Source organism: Macaca fascicularis, chromosome 3, assembly GCF_037993035.2.
Source record: "Macaca fascicularis isolate 582-1 chromosome 3, T2T-MFA8v1.1".
Lineage (NCBI taxonomy): Eukaryota > Metazoa > Chordata > Mammalia > Primates > Cercopithecidae > Macaca > Macaca fascicularis.
Window position 1 is genome coordinate 127,336,619 of NC_088377.1, and position 16,079 is coordinate 127,352,697.

Genomic DNA, 16,079 nt, shown 5'->3' on the forward strand with positions numbered 1-16,079 from the left:
GTTTAATTCATTTAGGAAAGACATATTTGGTGTGTACCAACATAAAGGACCTTATGTTAAACACCCATGTTTTCCATTAAGCACTTGGCACAGTAGTAGATCCCAACAAGTGTTTGTTGAATAAATTGATGCTTTGGTTTTCATCTTTTCTACTAGAGAACATATCTTTTTAATCACCTCTCATTAAAATTCCAGTGCTGAGACCATAAAAAGCCCTGAATAAAAATGTATGGCTTGATTAATAACATACCAAGTTTACTTACTAGCTGAGCTTCTTTGAGTATTAGAGGTACAATATTTTAGCCATTCGATTAATTGGGGGCCAAAAATTATTGCTAAATTAAAATTCTTCTTACGATTTTCCCTATTGTAAAGCTGAGGGAAGATGGGTTAAAATTGAATGCCATGTCTATAGGGTCAAGTATGGATGCCACTTACTCAGGCACAAGTGGAAGAACAATTGAGGAAAGCTGTTTAATATTCTTCCTCTTCCATCAAAATTCACATTTTGTAATCAAGTATCTTAGTTTTAAAATGCACTTAAAAACCTTTTTTTCTCTAAACTCAGAACATAGCCTTGAAATGACTTTAAAACTCTGTTTCTCTCCCTTTCCCACCAGATGCTCCCTAGCACCATCACACTTATTTAATGATATGCTTGTTTAGAAACTTCCGGGGCTACTCTAGAAGCAAACTAGATATGGAAACCCAGCTGTAGAACTCTCCCACATCTAGAAATTAACTCAGAGGGGATAATCTATGACCCAGCCACAGTGAAGATGATACCAGCTTGGATTCTGTTCAGGTAGACAATAATTCAAGATAGTCATTGGAACAAGACGTGCAGACCTGCACCTTGCACAACTCCTGCAAGTTTCTTTTTTTAAACCCCCACAGTCAGCCCAAAAATTTGAAATGGTTTTGTAGAGGCATAAACCCAGTCATTTCCTCAACTGCCGGCATTTGATTAATACAGCTGCTTTCCTTCCACTATACCTCACCTCTTGTGTATTCGGCTTCTCAAGTGGCAAATGGCTGAACTTGCGTTCCATTACAATTTCAAGGCATAAGAGGTTTATCAGTATCTCTGACCCAAGCTGATCCAGTGAGTCAGGCATTTCATTCCCGAAAGCCTAGATTAAAAAAAAACAAAAAAAAAAAAAAAAAAAACTTTTTTAAAAATTTTTATTTTTTGCTATACTTTAAGTTCTAGGGTACATGAGCACAACGTGCAGGTTTGTTATATACGTATACATGTGCCATGTTGGTGTGTTGCACTAATTAACTCATCATTTACATTAGGTTTATCTCCTAAGGCTATCTCTCCCCCCTCCCCCCACCCCACAACAGGCCCCGGTGTGAGATGTTACCCTTCCAGTGTCTAAGTGATCTCATTGTTCAATTCCCACCTATGAGTGAGAACATGTGGTGTTTGGTTTTCTGTTCTTGTGATAGTTTGCTGAGAATGATGGTTTCCAGCTGCATCCATATCCCTAAAAAGGACATGAACTCATCCTTTTTTATGGCTGCATAGTATTCCATGGTGTATATGTGCCACATTTTCTTAATCCAGTCTGTCACTGATGGACATTTGGGTTGGTTCCAAGTCTTTGCTATTGTGAATAGGGCTGCAATAAACATACGTGTGCATGAGTCTTTATAGCAGCATGATTTATAATCCTTTGGATATATACCCAGTAATGGGATGGCTGGGTCAAATGGTATTTCTAGTTCTATATCCTTGAGGAATCTCCACACTGTCTTCCACAATGGTTGAACTAGTTTACAGTCCCACCAACAGTGTAAAAGTGTTCCTATTTCTCCACATCCTCTCCAGCACCTGTTGTTTCTTGACTTTTTAATGATTGTCATTCTAACTGGTGTGAGATGGTATCTCATTGTGGTTTTGATTTGCATTTCTCTGATGGCGAGTGATGATGAGCATTTTTTCATGTGTCTGTTGGCTGCATAAATGTCTTCTTTTGAGAAGTGTCTGTTCATATCCTTTGCGCACTTTTTGATGGGGTTGTTTGTTTTTTTCTTGTAAATTTGATTGAGTTCTTTCTAGGTTCTGGATATTAGCCCTTTGTCAGGTGAGTAGATTGCAAAAATTTTCTCCCATTCTTTAGGTTGCCTGTTCACTCTGATGTGCAGAAGCTCTTCTTTTGCTGTGCAGAAGCTCTTTAGTTTAATTAGATCCCATTTCTCAATTTTGACTTTTGTTGCCATTGCTTTTGGTGTTTTAGACATGAAGTCCTTGCCCATGCCTATGTCCTGAATGGTATTGCCTAGGTTTTCTTCTAGGGTTTTTATGGTTTTAGGTCTAATATTTAAGTCTCTAATCCATCTTGAATTAATTTTTGTATAAAGTGTAAGGAAGGGATCCAGTTTCAGCTTTCTATTTATGGCTAGCCAGTTTTCCCACCACCATTTATTAAATAGGGAATCCTTTTCCCATTACTTGTTTTTGTCAGGTTTGTCAAAGATCAGATGACTGTAAATGTGTGGTATTATTTCTGAGGGCTCTGCTCTGTTTCATTGGTCTATATCTCTGTTTTGGTATCAGTTCCATGCTGTTTTGGTTACTGTAGCCTTGTAGTATAGTTTGAAGTCAGGTAGCATGATGCCTCCAGCCTTGTTCTTTTGGTTTAGGACTGTCTTGGCAATGCAGGCTCTTTTTTGATTCCATATGGACGTTAAAGCAGCTTTTTCCAATTCTGTGAAGAAAGTAATTGGTAGCTTAATGGGGATGGCATTGAATTTATAAATTACCTTGGGCAATATGGCCATTTTCACGATTCTTCCTATCCATGAGCATGGAATGTTCTTCCATTTGTTTGTGTCCTCTTTTATTTCATTGAGCAGTGGTTTGTAGTTCTCCTTGAAGAGGTCCTTCACATTCCTTGTAAGTTGGATTCCTAGGTATTTTATTCTCTTTGAAGCTATTGTGAATGGGAATTCACTCATGATTTGGCTCTCTGTTTGTCTGTTATTGGTGTTTAAGAATGATAGTGACTTTTGCACATTGATTTTGAGGCAATAATTAATAGCCTAGCAACCAAAAAAACTCCAGAACCAGAAGAATTCACTGCCGAATTCTACCAGAGGTATAAAGACGAGCTGGTACCATTCCTTCTGAAATTATTCCAATCATTATAAAAAGAGGGAATCCCCCCTAACTCATTTTATGAGGCCAACATCATCCTAATACCAAAGCCTGGCAGAGACAAAACAAAAAAAGAATTTTAGACCATTATCCCTGATGAACATTGATGCAAAAATCCTCAATAAAATACTGGCAAACCGAATCCAGCAGCACATCAAAAAGCTTATCCACCATGATCAAGTGGGCTTCATCCCCGGGATGCAAGGCTGGTTCAACATATGCAAATCAATAAATGTAATCCAGCATATAAACAGAACCAAAGACAAAAACCACATGATTCTCTCAATAGATGCAGAAAAGGCCTTTGACAAAATTCAGCAGCCCTTCATGATAAAAACTCTCAATAAATTTGGTATTGATGGAACATATCTCAAAATAATAAGAGCTATTTATGACAAACCCACAGCCAGTATCATACTGAATGGCCAAAAACTGGAAGCTTTCCCTTTGAAAACTGGCATAAGACAGGGTTGCCCTCTCTCACCACTCCTATTCAACATAGTGTTGGAAGTTCTGGCCAGGGCAATCAGGAAAGAGAAAGAAATAAAGTGTATTCAATTAGGAAAAGAGGAAGTCAAATTGTCCCTGTTTGCAGATGACATGATTGTATATTTAGAAAACCCCATCGTCTCAGCCCAAAATCTCCTTAAGCTGATAAGCAACTTCAGCAAAGTCTCAGGATACAAAACTATTTTTTTTTTCTATTTTGTTTCAGAAACACATTCTGAGAAATGCATTGTTAGGTGATTGGTTTCGTCCTTATGAGAACATCCTAGAGTGTGCATACACAAACCTACATGGTATGTTCTACTGTACACCTAGGCTATGAGGTGTACCCCATTGCTTCCAGGCTACAAACCTGTACAGCATATACTATACCGAATAGTGTAGACAATTGTAACACAGTGGGAAGTGTTTGTGTATCTGAACACATCTAATCATAGAAAAGGTAATGCATTGCACTGTGATGTTACAATGGCTACATCACTAGATTATAGGAATTTTTGCAATGTTACAATGAGTACAACATTACTAGATTACAGGAATTTTTGCAATGTTACAATGGCTACAACATTACTAGGGGAAAGGAATTTTTCAGCTCCAATTAATCTTATGGGACCACCATCATATATGTTGTCCATTGTGGACCTTAGCCAAGAAGTCTGCATTTTACTCAAAGCCCTACAGCAAGATGTGTAATCCACTTAGCCCACAATGTAAGTGGTGACATCTTACCTGGGAATTTCAGTGGCACATAAATTAAGAATGTATTCAAGCAACAGGCGGGGCATATCCCTGGTGTTGGCAATTAGGCATACCCAGTTAGCTTAGCATCTGTGAGTAGTTCACATTTTGCTGCCATTGATGATGCAGTCATCACCTTTCTTCACATTTCTTATGCTGATAAAAGGGAATCAGAGAAAAGAGTTTCAGTTTTCAACTTTCAGAACAGGCAATCCATTCTCGTTTGTGAAAGGCAAGTAACAAATATTAACAACTTAGAAACTCAGCTCTTTAGGTCTACCATGGATTTTCAGAGCTAAAACTTTCCAGTCTATTCAATGGATTATAGAATTTTGAATTGAAAATGAGACACTATTTAATTCAAACATTATTTTATAAATTCAAGTTTCTGGCCTTCACATGTTCACAGGTATAATTGAGAGATAATTGAGGACAAACTGAATCAAGAGGATGCACATAGGTAGAATAACAAAATCGAACAGATTTGTTTTTATTGTCTGGCTACCATCAACTCTCATTATTTCTAACCATTAACTTTAGCTGAGAAGATAACAACAGAAATGGTAAGGACAGAATAATAGGGTGAGGGGAGCAAGAAAAAAGATAAAACATTTAAATCTCAATATCACAGGAGGACCACTGTGGTCCATTGCTAACTTTACAACCACCAACTCTTAAGATGCTCTAGGTCCTTGGCTGTGTGTTTCTGCCTTGATCCCTTAGTTGCTTATCAGTTTGGAGGGTGTTGTTTGAATGACTGTGTCTTTTATTTAGTTGGCATGTCCATATTCATTGAGTCCTATTCCATTGAGCTCAACCTAACATTCATAAGAGCTGGATCATTGCTCTGTTAAAAACACATTTATATTAAGTATATGAGGTGATGTTTTGTACTTAAAACTCTCCATTTTTTGGTTTGAATACAATTTAGTTTGAATACATTATAAAACAGTTTGAATACATTACAATATAGTTTGAATACATTATAATATAGTTTAGTTTGAATATAAACTCTCCATTATTTAGCTTGAATACAGTTTAGTTTGAATACATTATTTAGTTTGAACTATTCTGTTATAAACCAGCATCACACAGGTTAATAATAATAATAACAATTTATTAGGTGAGAGACAGTTCTGAACACTTTATGTAATCTAGTTCATTTAACCTGCATAATATCCTTAAGGTGAATATTAGTAATAGCCTTATTTTGCGCATAAAATTCTGGCCCAGAGCCATTAAACAACTCAAAGTCACATAATGTTTGGAATTCGGGCAGTCTATTTCCAAAGCCTGCATTCTTAATCACACACAGTTTTTGTAACTCAGCATGAAACTTTATAGAAAGTCTTCCCACACTCAAGGTAGATTATAAAGTTGAAAGAGGACCAGCAACAGTAGCCATATTTCTAACTTTCTGGAGTTGGGAGCATGGTTGGGGAAGGTGGCAGAGACAGTGTGGGGAAGGGCAGAGTTATAGAGGTGAGAGAATGGGATAGTAAGACTATTTTGCTAGGAATTGAGCCTGATTAAAAATTTTGAATTTTCAAAATATACAGTGGGAATATCTATTCTTTATAGCTTCTGAAAAAAGCAAACTATTTTAATCTCCTATCTTCTGAATTTGATGTGTAAATCAGTAGTTGAATTTGGCTAGAGACTGTACTAGGCACAAAAAAATCTGTATAACTCCATGATACCTGGTATTTTCTTTTGTCCTGTGAGGCAATATAGTACTAATACATGACTAAGTTTTCTAGGTAGAAAAATTTGTTCATTTAGCCATATTTATATCTGGATTTTCTTTGAAAACTTTTTTTTTTTAATCGTGCAATGCTTTATAGTGCTCTGATTTAAATTTCCATCAAGCATTTACAAACACAATCTGGAAGCTATTTTGTAGTTCATTATACAAATAGGCATATTGAAGCACAAAAGGAAAGAATGACAAGCTAATCAGTGCTATGTTTTGCTACTCTAATTACAACATTTTTCTTTAACCCACGACATTTATCTTTGTTTCTGATTCATCCAATTTCCAGGAAAGGAAGTGGCCTTTTTCAGTAGAAGGAATTTCATCTCAAATAAGTTACAATTAATGTTCACCTATTTGGCAGAATGACATTTTAACAGTACTGAGAGGTTTGACATAGTTGTCCACCAACTCTTCTCAGATGTACTGAGTTGAATAATGGTTCCTAAAGATTCATGTGCACCCAGAACCTCAAAATATGACCTTATTTGGAAATAGCATCATTGCAGATATAATCTAGGTAAGATCAAGCCACACTGGGTTAGGGTGAGCCGTAATACAATGACTAATGTACTTACAAGAAGAAGGACATTTGATGGGCACAGAGGCACAGAGAATGCCATGTGGAGACAGAGGCAGAGACTGAGCAACATGCTTGCAAGCAAAGCAACACCAAGGATTGCCAGCAACCACCTGAAGCTAGGAGAAGGCAAGAAAGGGTCCTACCCATGAGCCCTCAGCAAGAGCATGGCCTTGTCAACACCTTGATTTTGAAGTTCTAACCTCCTGAACTGTGGGATAATAAATTTCTGTGGTTTTCAGCCACCAATTTGTCAGAGTCCCTAGGAAACTAAGACATCAGTCATTGCAGCATCATGGGTTGGCTAGGAGTGCCTGGGATGAAAATCCAGATGCACAAGAGTGAGATTCTGGACAGCAAAATACACGGCTCTGGCTACCACATTCTCCTGAGTGCCAGCTAAAGCCAATGCAGTCAGCTCTGTGGATATTCTAGGGAATATTGTCTCAAAAGACTTTATTTCTTTTCCTTTTTTTTTCATTTTTGCAATGCGTGACTGAAGAATTGAATTGGGTAAATAATGCACCCAGATTAGTAGAAGCAAGAACCTGAAATGAGGCTAAAATCAAGGAAAATATTCTGAAATGAGGGCCCACTAATAAGAAGACACTAACCCTTTCCAAATGATATAGTGTAATTCTGTAAGCATTTTTCTTCTACTACAATTTTGTACAGAGTCATGGCTCATCTTAATTTCATCTTAAATTTTTTTAGGTCCATGAATGTATATCAAACTTAGCCACTGATTCAGAAAACATATTATATATCCCTAAATGTAGAGGAACTATTATAAATTTTAGTCCCCTACAATATTGCAAGTTTTGGCGATTTTTTTTCCCATGAATCAGAGACCAGTTCATGTCTTTTTAGGGAATTCAATATATTGAGGTGAACTACCAATGCAATAATGTTTTAAAGACAAGAGTTAATCTTGCCATGGCATGAATAAATAATTAATAGAGATGTACTCCATGAAAAAGTGAAAGGGAGGATGTGTTCCAACTAGAATTGGGAAGAATAACGTGACACCAAATAACTTTTTCTATTAGTGATAGGAAAACAGAAAATCACAGGTCAAAAATAATCATCAAGCCATGGGTCATGCCTTAATCATTGAGTGAATGCTAAATGGGGAATCCCCCATGACTCTCTTAATTCCTGGCCTGGGCCACCTCTGGCCTTCTGGTACTGATTTTTTGGCATCAGGACCAACTTTCGATCTAGAAGAGGGAATTGTCTGAAGAATGCCTTATCTGCCCTGTTCTTTCCCTAATGTAGGCTCAATTACGTCAGTGCTAAAGAACATCAGAACCTTCATATTATGAGAAATGTATATACTCTTTTCTCGAGCAGAAGTAATAAAAATATTCTTACTGAAATATGTAGAGGTGTTTACAGTATTAAGCACAATTTAAATAAACAAGCAAAACTATCCCCTCTCTTGGAGACAAGGGACAAAATTCTGTATTATTTATTCATTTCTTATGTCCTCAGAACCTCAAAATATGACCTTATTTGGAAATAGTGTCTTTGCAGATATAATCTAGTTAAGATGAAGCCACACTGGATTAGGGTGAGCCCTAATCCAACGACTAATATCTTTACAAGAAGAAGGACATTTGATGGGCACAAAGACACGGAGCATTCCATGTGGAGAATAAATTCCCAACTATACTTTCAGTCTCTTGAGGGCAAGGACAGGATGTATACACATTTAATCTTTATTATCCAAGCCCAATATAGTATCTGGCACATAGTAGAAACCCAGTGGACTGAATGAACAAATAAATTCATAAAGTAAGGGGCAGCTGAACCAGAATCACCAAATTACAGAGTTCTAGACACCCAGGTAAGTAAATTTGTTTATGACTGAGAGTTGTCAATTATAATGGGATGCCAGAGTGAGAGAGAATTCCTGGCTTCCAAGACCATTGGAACTATCATCTTATACTATGTTTCTATTTGCTAGAAAGTCACATATTACAATGAGCTTCATAATTATAGACTGATCTATATAGAGTCATATTTCAAGCAGTGTGCCATGATTTCATAAAATATTTATTAAGCTTCTGTCAATAGTCTACTAGATATCATAGAAAAATATATATAAAATCCTGCCTTTAGCAGGTTGTGACATAGCTGAAGATGTTTACATTCATCACTACAATTAAGCAATACAGCAGATGCGAATAGATGTGTGGTGGGATAAAGAGGGAGTAGTTTTTATTTAATATCTGTATCAGATCCAGACTCTGAGTCATACCACAGCCACTCAGCTTCGCCTATCCACTCTCCCCACAATCCCCCACTTCCTTTGTTTCCCAGCTGGAAGGACCCTGGCACTGACCACTGGTCTTACAGTTTAATGCTGTGACTTCTGCCACTGCCATGCACACCCTTGGATCAGTTCCCATTGTCACTACTGACGGCAACACCTGCTCTATCACCAGACTGGGGAAAGAGAAGGTGTTACTTCTCCAGTGGCTGCCTGGGAATGCTACCTGGAAGTACGATGGATTTAATGACTTCTAGGAGGACTTCAACCAATGAAAGACAAAGAGACAGGCAGCAGCCAGTTGATACATTACTTGAATTCCAGGAATTGCCCTTCTGGAGAATTTATATGAGAACCAGAAACCTACTGTGTTTCCTTTGAGGCTATGGACAGCTTAGTAGTATGCTCTCTTTGCATTTTGGTCCCCTTTCTTCTCTGCCTTGCTGCTGTTTTCCGAGATTTACTTCCCAATAAGCTTTTGAATCAGGCTTTGTTTTTCAGGAAATGTGGGCCAAAGCAGTACTTGGAAAATATTTTACTTGAGAGAACATGATAGCTTTTTGCTATTTATAAGAATTCATAGACAATCCACTACTGAAGTAATGCAAACAATTAATGACCTTTTGCTTCTCTCACAATGTGGAATGATAGAAGCAATTCAATGACCAATCATCCCAGTTTGCAGAGGACTGAGAGATTTCCCAGGGCATGTGACTTCTAGTGCTGAAACTGAGAAAATCCTGCACAGACCAGGAAGAGTTGGTCACTATGAAAAGCAGTTAGGAGAAATTTACAAAGGTAGGCTGAATTTGTGTCTACACCCCCAACAGCAAACACACAGAAATGACAGATAAAATACTACAAATATTAACAAAACATTCATATAGGAATAAATGAAAGAAGGGGACATCTCCAGGTGGCAGAATTGAAGAAACTATCTAAAATGAAACCCAGAGACAAAAAACAGAAAACTAAAAGTGATACTAAGATAGGTAAATGGCGACTTTCTCAATTACACTTGAACTCTTGAGTGTGTACTTTTGCATTGCAGTAAAAACTTCTTTGCCTTTCACTTCAAAGAAAAAAAAATGGTAAAACGAGAACTCCAACATATATAAGATCACATTATCAGCAAACACAGACAGTTTTACTTCTTCCTTTCTGATACGGATGCGTTTAAAAAGTTTTCCTTGACTGATTGCTCTCACTAGGACTTCCAGTATCATATTGAGTAGAAGTGGCAATGGTGGGTATTCTGGCCTTGTTCTGGATCCTAAAGGAAAATATTTCAATTTTTCCCATTGAATATAATGCTGGCTGTGGGCTTTCCGTGTATGGCCTTTATTAGTTGAAGTAATTTATTTCTACTGCTAGTTCTTTGAGAGTTATTATGGAAGTGTGTTAAATGTTATCAAATGCTTTTCTCATGTGATTTTTATCCTTCATCTTGGTAATATTGTGTATCATGTTAATTGATTTTTGTATGTTGAACCATCCTTGTATCCCAAGGATAAATTTCACTTGATCCTGGTGTATGATTCATTCTTTTAATATGCTGTTCAATTTAATTTGCTAGTTTTTTGGTGAGAAATTTTGCATCTGTGATCATCAAGATTGTTGGCCTATAGTTGTTTTTCCTTGCTGTTGTTAAAAAGTAGTGTCTTTGGCTTTGGTGTCAGGATAATGCTGGTCCTGCAAAACGGATTTGGAAGTCTTCCCTTCTATTCAATTTTCTGAGGGAGTTTGAGAAGGATTGACATTAATTCTTTATATATTGGTAGAGTTCACCAGTGAAGTCATCTGATTCTGGGCTTTTCTTTGTTGGGAGGTTTCTGATTCTTGATTCAATCTCCATACAAGTTATAGATCTGTTTAGGTTTTCCATTTCTTCATGATTCAGTATTGGTAGGTTGTAGGTTTCTAGGAATTTATCTATTTCTTATAGGTAGGAAAATTTGGAATATTGCTCACATGGTCCAACTCTTTCCCTCCTCAGGCAGAAGGTGGAATCTGGGTTTGTTTGTTTGTTTGTTTTTTTAATTTTTTTTTATTATTATCACTTGCTTTGCACTGAACCAGGTGGAGGGGCTATGGCAAGTGCATGTGGGCTGCACTGAATCACAGTCTTTGTTCTTTCTCAGTGGTTCCCAGGCATCTAGAGTACATTGGGTCTGGTCAGAACCTTAAGACCAATGATACAGAAGCCAGTTCCTTGAGCAACCCTCAGAAGAATTAGAACATTGAATATATGATCCAGTCCTTTCCTTAACTCCCCAGGGAGAAGCTGGGAGATGGAAACTTCCTCCCAATCATATGGCAGTATGCTGGGGGTAGGGATTATGGTGAGAAGGAGAGTCAAATTTTCTTACTGGCTTCAATGTGCTGGTCTCATCCTTGCCTGGAGTGCAGGAGCCCTTCAATTAGTTTCTGAAGTTCTCACAAAAAGAATTGGTTCATATGTGGTTGCTGATGTGCCATGGGGAGAAGGAAGGTTCTTGCTGACATTACCATTCCCATCTATCAGTCATGTTTAAAGGCAGACAAGGTTATGAAGATTAGGATAGAATGTTAAAGTTCACTAATTTATTATATGACACTTATGGGAAAATGTCACTGCTTTCAGTAAATAAAAATATACTTTTATAGAAAAGTATGTATAAAACATTTTAAAGTTGGTGGTAAGTCCCTGTCATTGCACTGAACAGTGGCACAGCTAGGCCTGTGTGTTAGACATTGGCTATTTTTAGGTACCCAGCATCCAGACAATCCTTCCTATTATGAGACATTTCCTGGTTGTGTGTGTGTCCCTTCCCACTCCAGAAGCCAAAGGGATTGAAGATCCTCCCTTCCTGTCTTCCTGAAAGCCAGATGTAGGCTCAGAATGCAGACCTGATCAGTTGGATACCACCAACTGTACTTCCAAAGATTCAGGAATCTGAAAAACTATCAATGGCAGAAGGAGCAGCATCAATTATTTTGCAGGGATAGGTGTGGCATCCAGTGGCAGAGGCCTTGAGCATTTAGTGCTGAACAGTCTGGCAGACATGAGAAGACAGTATCCTAAGTTTCCACTAGTGGAAGCTCCAGTGATTGGGTGGCCTTGAGCCATGGCCATCTATGCTTCTTATTCTCTGGCCAACCTTCATTTGTCCTTATCCATTTTTTATTCATGATCTGCAAGCTTCCAGAATGAATATGTGGACTCCCTTCAGACAGATTCATTTTGTGTAAAAGTTTGTCAAAGCCATTTTTTCTAACATCAAACTCTGACTGATATCCCTTAATTTTCATGATGTAAGTTCGCATATTAAAGTAATTTTTAAACTACTAAAACTCAAGAAATGGGCACATGGTTTTTTACTTTAAATAAGTTATAAACTGAAAATTTAAACAAGATATTAAATAGAAAAAGGAAGCATATGAATACAGTCAAACAAGCCAGCAGACTAGTAAAGGCAAATTCTTAGAGAGTTCAGAAACTCTAACAATGTATGATAATGTAACGAGAAATGCATCAAGAGGGAAATGAAACGTGGGCAGTATTGTATAGGAAATGCAGGAATGAGATAGATGAAGAGAACCAGAGAGATCTTTCCAAGTGGAAGTGCTGGTCTGAGCAAAGATTTAGAAATGAGATTGCAGGCCAGGCACAGTGGCTCACGCCTGTAATCCCAACACTTTGGGAGGCCAAGGTGGGCAGATTACTTGAGCCCAGGAGCTCCAGACCAGCCTGGGCCACATTGCAAAACCTCTCTCAACAAAAAAATACAAAATTAGCAAGGCATCATGGTACACGCCTTTAGCCCCAGCTATGGAGAGGCTGAGAGATGGGAGGATCATTTAGCCTCAGAGGTCACAGCTGCAGTAAGCCAATCATGCCACTGCACTCCACCCTGGGCAACAGAGTGACACCCTGTCCTGGGGGCGGGGAAGAAAGAAAGAGACAAAGTTGCAGATGCTACATTTTGAGACAATAACAAAGAGTCTAGGACAGAGAGTTTGAGTAAAAGAAACATTCGATTATGGCCTCCCATACTAGTAAGCAGCTGGAATTTGAGCCTGTACACATGGGGAATTGAAGGTTCCTAAGTGGGCAAGTGGCATATAATCATGTAAAGGAGTCAATGAAACCATCACAAAGAAAGACTCCACAGGTCCTGGTCAATAAATTTGATGGGGTGTTCAGTAAAGAAAGTTTCAGAGATGTTTTCCAGCTGGAAGAATGGAAGACTGACACAAGCATCTGGCCTCTGGGACAACATGCAGAATTCAGTTTTATTTCTGTTTACAAAGGAGAGTGGTCAAAGTGGGAGTTCCAATTTAGGAAGGAAGCTTCTGCATCCTTCCTAAATTGTGGAAGGACCTGTGAGGATTGGTCTCATGGCCAAGAATAAGAGCTAGAGAGAGAGGAATGGAGAGCTGAGGTCTGAATCTTGTGCCAGACAGAAGTGAGTAAATGACCAAAACATAGGGTTTTTATTCTAACCTTTAAATCCTATTAAGTAAGTAATTTAAAATATGAGGATTCATTTATTAACCAATTTTTAATTCTTTCTCGAATTAGTTACACTTATACAGAGCTATTACTCGTGATCTGTAACATCTGTTTGGGGTTTATCTAATTAGAATGCATTCTGTAACAAAGTCAATGAAGGCTAAACAATGACTTAGACTGGCAGGCAAAAAACTCAGCAAATATATGCTTTCAAATTCAGTATGAAAAGAAAGAGATGAGAGAGAAGAGAGAGAAGAAGCATGCACCCTAGAGTTTACCATTTAGGCAACATTTAGGCAGCAGAGTTGCCCAGCACAATTCTACTATGCACCACCAGCATTGTGGGCTTTGTGAAGAGAGATTCTATCCTGGTTCAAGGCATGGGGCCTTTCCTTTTTTGATTTATCTGTTTTATTTATTTATTTATTTTTATTATACTTTAAGTTCCAGGGTACATGTGCACAACGTGCAGGTTTGTTATATATGTATACATGTGCCATGTTGGTGTGCTGCACTAATTAACTTGTCATTTACATTAGGTATATCTCCTATTGTTATCACCCCCCCAAAGTAGGCCCCGGTGTGTGATGTTCCCCCTCCTGTGTCCAAGTGTTCTCATTGTTCAATTCCCACCTACGAGTGAGAACATGCAGTGTTTGGTTTTCTGTTCTTGCGATAGTTTGCTGAGAATGATGGTTTCCAGCTGCATCCATGTCCCTACAAAGGACACGAACTCATCCTTTTTTATGGCTGCATAGTATTCCATGGTGTATATATGCCACATTTTCTTAACCAGTCTGTCACTGATGGACATTTGGGTTGATTCCAAGTCTTTGCTATTGTGAATAGTGCTGCAATAAACATACGTGTGCATGTGTCTTTATAGCAGCATGATTTATAATCCTTTGGATATATACCCAGTAATCGGATGGCTGGGTCAAATGGTATTTCTAGTTCTAGATCCTTGAGGAATTGCTACACTGTTTTCCACAATGCTTGAACTAGTTTAGAGTTCCACCAACAGTGTAAAAGTGTTCCTATTTCTCCACATCCTCTCCTAGGTATTTTATTCTCTTTGAAGCACCTGTTGTTTTCTGACTTTTTAATGATTGCCATTCTAACTGGTATGAGATGGTATCTCATTGTGGTTTTGATTTGCATTTCTGTGAGGGCTAGTGATGATGAGCATTTTTTCATGTGTCTGTTGGCTGTATGAATATCTTCTTTTGAGAAGTGTCTGTTCATATCCTTTGCCCACTTTTTGATGGGGTTGTTTGTTTTTTTCTTGTAAATTTGTTTGAGTTCTTTGTAGGTTCTGGATATTAGCCCTTTGTCAGATGAGTAGATTGCAAAAATTTTCTCCCATTCTGTAGGTTGCCTGTTCACTCTGATGGTAGTTTCTTTTGCTGTGCACAAGCTCTTCAGTTTAATTAGATCCCATTTGTCAATTTTGGCTTTTGTTGCTGTTGCTTTTGGTGTTTTAGACATGAAGTCCTTGCCCATGCCTATGTCCTGAATGGTATTACCTAGGTTTTCTTCTAGGGTTTTTATGGTTTTAGGTCTAACATTTAAGTCTCTAATCCATCTTGAATTAATTTTCGTATAAGGAGTAAGTAAAGGATCCAGTTTCAGCTTTCTACTTATGGCTAGCCAATTTTTCCACCATCATTTATTGAATAGGGAATCCTTTTCCCATTTCTTGTGTTTGTCAGGTTTGTCAAAGATCAAATGGTTGTAGATGTGTGGTATTATTTCTGAGGGCTCTGTTCTGTTCCATTGTTCTATATCTCTGTTTTGGTACCAGTACCATGCTGTTTTGATTACTGTAATCTTGTAGTATAGTTTGAAGTCAGGTAGTGTGATGCCTCTAGCTTTGTTGTTTTGACTTAGGATTGTATTGGTTGTGCAGGGTCTTTTTTGGTTCCATATGAACTTTAGAACAGTTTTTTCCAATTCCGTGAAGAAAGTAATTGGTAGCTTAATGGGGATGGCATTGAATCTATAAATTACCTTGGGCAGTATGGCCATTTTCACGATATTGATTCTTCCTATCCATGAGCATGGTATGTTCTTCCACTTGTTTGTTTCCTCTTTTATTTCACTGAGCAGTGGTTTGTACTTCTCCTTGAAGAGGTCCTTGACATCCCTTGTAAGTTGGATTCCTAGGTATTTTATTCTCTTTGAAGCAATTATGAATGGGAGTTCATTCATGATTTGGCTCTCTGTTACTGGTGTGTAAGAATGCTTGTGATTTTTGCACATTGATTTTGTATCCTGAGACTTTGTTGAAGTTGCTTATCAGCTTAAGGAGATTTTGGGCTGAGACGATGGGGTTTTCTAAATATACAATCATGTCATCTGCAAACAGGGCCAATTTGACTTCTTCTTTTCCTAACTGAATACCCTTTATTTCTTTCTCTTGCCTGATTGCCCCAGCCAGAACTTCCAACACTATGTTGAATAGGAGTGGTGAGAGAGGGCATCCCTGTCTTGTGCCAGTTTTCAAAGGGAATGCAATCATGTGGTTTTGGTCTTTGGTTCTGTTTATATGCTGGATTACATTTA

The 16,079-nt window shown here is 37.9% G+C and overlaps 1 long non-coding RNA gene across 2 annotated transcripts in view; it reads right to left on the reverse strand.

The window, feature by feature from the left end:
- Window positions 1-16,079, reverse strand: part of LOC135970199 (uncharacterized) — a 25,488-nt gene continuing 9,409 nt past the window's right edge. For both annotated transcript variants that reach the window (XR_010585780.1, XR_010585781.1), the window contains 2 exons: window positions 4,403-4,567; window positions 1-1,133 (listed from right to left, as the gene is read on the reverse strand). This is a non-coding gene — a long non-coding RNA (uncharacterized lncRNA). The remainder of the gene's footprint in view (window positions 1,134-4,402; window positions 4,568-16,079) is intronic.